This window comes from Primulina huaijiensis, unplaced genomic scaffold (assembly GCF_012295235.1).
Source record: "Primulina huaijiensis isolate GDHJ02 unplaced genomic scaffold, ASM1229523v2 scaffold207918, whole genome shotgun sequence".
NCBI classification, from domain to species: domain Eukaryota; kingdom Viridiplantae; phylum Streptophyta; class Magnoliopsida; order Lamiales; family Gesneriaceae; genus Primulina; species Primulina huaijiensis.
Genome location: NW_027355057.1, coordinates 575 through 4,304, shown reverse-complemented (window position 1 = coordinate 4,304; position 3,730 = coordinate 575). Strand labels below are relative to the sequence as shown.

General features: G+C 37.4%; 1 pseudogene; it reads right to left on the bottom strand.

Moving 5' to 3' along the window:
- Positions 1-150: 150 nt before the first annotated feature.
- Positions 151-2,888, bottom strand: LOC140966768 (alpha,alpha-trehalose-phosphate synthase [UDP-forming] 6-like; annotated as a pseudogene).
- Positions 2,889-3,730: the final 842 nt, after the last annotated feature.

Below are 3,730 nucleotides of genomic sequence, written 5' to 3'. Positions count from 1 at the left end.
CATTACCGGCTCTGTAACCTGTTTCCATTTGCATTCAACTATGGGCACACACGTTTCCCATTCCTCATCTCGATTCAACCTGGAAAACTCAAACTGTAAATCATGTAATAAATATGAGATTTATGATAAGAAAAAAGAAACAAATATTGCTTACCTCAGGAAATAGCCATGCTCTGCTGCAATTCCGAGCTTTTCACAAGATGAAAACCATTCGGTTAAAGTGTCTCGACTTCTAGCACTAACGATGAAAACAATATTGTTTTTGTCTCTACACAAACTATTTAGTATATCGACGGTTTTCGAGTTTGGCTTCTTATCAATTGAATTTTGAGGTATTAAAGTACCATCATAATCGAGAAGAAAAGCTCTATTTGTAGTCCTTCTGTAAGCTGAAACTATGTGTTCCATAGCCAACTTTCGAAAATTTAGATCGAGTGCAACGACCCTAAAACTCAAGCCAAATCCAATACCCCACGATCTACGTCGTGCATGATCCTTACAAGTTCTTTCAAGATCATGCAAGAAACTTCGAGCCCAATATGCCACATCATGGGTGCTTACATACTTATAATGTTTCTCATGTCTCAATTGTTTTTCTGCATCAGCCATTACGAGAGCAGACTCCATTGCATCCGCCACTCCATCTATATTCCACGGGTTGACTCTAATTGCTCCACTTAGAGATGGAGAGCATCCAATGAACTCCGACAAAACCAAAGTGCTCTTTTTCAGACGTGAAGATTCCCCAAAGCCTTATCCAACTTCTCATTTCCTTGTCGACTAATTATGTACTCATATGGGATAAGGTTCATACCATCTCTAACAGCTGTGACCAAACAACACTCGGCAACGACGTAGTAAGCAACTCTCTCATAAAATTTGAGTGGTTGATTAATTAAGATGACAGGATCCTATCCTGGTTCCCCAAAGGTCTCGTTTATTCGTTTTACTGTCGCAAACGTTTCATCCTGCACTTCTTGCACGTATTTTCCTTTTCCCCGAGCTGGATTAGCTATCTGCACTAAAACAACCTTTCCCCGCTTCTCGGGTTGCTGCAATAGGAGCTGTTCCATTGCCAGTAATTTCAAACTTATGCCCTTGAAAATATCCATGTCATCGACCCCGAGTAACATCGTTCTCCCCCTAGCAGAAAACTGATTAATAAGATCTACGACTTTGGCCTCAGTTTCAGGCAGGTTCAAAACTGATTGAAGCTGCCCCATGTGGATACCAACAGGAAGAATTTTGATACTAACAGTACGACCATAATATTCCAAGCCCATGTAACCCCTTTTCGACTCATATGATAGGCCTAACATCCTACTACAACATGACAGGAAATGCCGTGCGTAATCAAATGTGTGAAACCCTATCAAATCCGAGTTTAGCAGAGCTCGAAGAAGCTCTCCTCGTATCGGCAAAGTTTTGTAAATCTCCGAAGATGGAAACGGGCTGTGTAGGAAAAAACCAAGCTTCACTCGGTTAAACCTCTTCCTCAAGAAAGTGGGTAATACCATTAGATGGTAATCATGAATCCATACAAAATCATCTTCCGGGTTAATCACTTCCATGATTCTATCGGCAAAAATCTTGTTAACTGATACATAAGCCTGCCACAGGGAACGATTGAATCTACCACCAAGATCCGGTAACAGAGGCAACATATAGTGGAACAATGGCCATAACTGCTGTTTGCAAAACCCATGATAATAGCGGTTATATAGCTCAGGAGGCAAAAAGGTGGGCACACACTTAAATGTGTCCCAGAGTATTTGAGATACTTCTTCTTGGTCATTCGGGTGAATATCTTCCTTAAGACACCCCACGTAAATATACTCTAGTTCTTCATCCCCCGATCCATCTTTTAGTTGAAGGAGAAGCGAATTCCCGTCCCAACTAAAAGTCCATCCTTTACTATTATCCAATCTTCGATGAACCTTTATTGGCAGCAGGTTAGCTACAATAATTATCCTATCCCGTTGTGCTGATGAAGAAGATGGATCACAACCAACGCTCTTTGATACATCATCGTCAATATCAGACAGTATGTCAGCAACTGTCATAATACGAGGAATACGCCGACTAAGACCACCTAAAGTCGGTAATGGGGCTTCACCAGAGGCTAGCTCCAAGAGGTTTGAGTATGATCTCGACACCATTTAGTTTTTACAGGTAACTATCCGAAACCTGACATCAAACAATCTAAATTCTTTCTTCCTGCTTTACAAAATGAAAACTAAAATAAAAAGTTCCCAATGAAAGTAAAGCTCCCTGAGCTAAAAACTTATTTAACAACCACCACCATGAAAGTTATCGTTTATCATCTAACATTGAAGTTACGTATACGTAGCAGGAAAAAGCCAAAACGGTACAAGAAACGAACAGAAAGATTTGACTTTGAGTAGCAAATTAAGTAACAGGAAGCAGGAATAAAGAAATTTCAGGTCAAGCATCAAAGAAAACATAAAGGGATTCGATAAATTTACGATCACATCACATATAAAAAAAAAAACTAGAAAATTGCAACTTCATTTCCTGAAATTAATAATAAGAATAAATTGAGGAAGGGAGAGAGAACATGCAATACCAAACTAGATATACTATCACCGCAACAGCCCACCCAATTATATGACACAAAGAATAGCAAGAGATGAAAAACACGGGGTGAATATTCAAGAACCAACAGAGGAAAACTAACCAGTTTTGACCCTTGAGTCCCCAAAGGATGATAAGCCCTACTCCCCCCGTCTTTGTGAAGAAAATGGGAAAAATACGGGAGGAACAGAATGAAACAATGAAGGGCGAGTGCCCATCTTGCAACTTTTCAAGTACACAACTGAGTACTGCTAACGTATGTGAGCATAAAAAAATTGCAAGTTGGTCGGATGACGTGTGTTGATATTTTGGGGTTGTTATTTTCTCCCTTGAGTCTTGTTTATTGTGTAGTGACTCTGTTTCTTGTTTTTTAAGCACAGAGTCGAGATTGTTATTATTATTTTTAGTTTATGCACGGAGTCAGATTTCATATGTATGTTGTAAATCAGAGTCTTTGCATGCTTCCTTTTGATGAAAATCATTTGAACACAATTTTCCAACTAATTTTCTCAAGAATGAGTTGCTTTAATAAATGATAATAATTTTATGTGCATAAGAAAAAAAATAACATTAATCTCACTGTTATAGGCTTGGCACTTTGATAATAACTTCTATTGATGTTTATAGAACAGAATAAATTGACATCTGAAAGTCAATGCACCAATAATTGTAAGTAAACTATTCGTAAGAACCTTAGACCAACAGCCTCCTGGTGGCAGTACCTTGTCCACAATCTATGTTGACTTTACCTTAAACAGCCAGATTTTTTTTTATCACATTGATGCAACTAATCACGGTAAGCTTCCTGATGTTTTTTTAATATATATAGAAGAGATTAATTAATAATTAACAACAAAATGTCATGTTCAAAATTTATTTAGTATATATAATGTATATGTAAATATATTTTATATATTATTAATTTATATAAATAATCAATTTGGATTAGAAACAAGAAATTATTATTATAATTAAAAGTCTCGGTTTTGGATCTAATAAATAAAATTTCTTGGCAGTTCTTTAGTAGAATGCTTCGTGACTTTACGGGAACTCGAGGAGCTAAAAAAAACCTTGTAGATTACCAATATACATTTCCAAATTTAGTCAACAGGTGAGCACACCGAAGCAGAAAAAT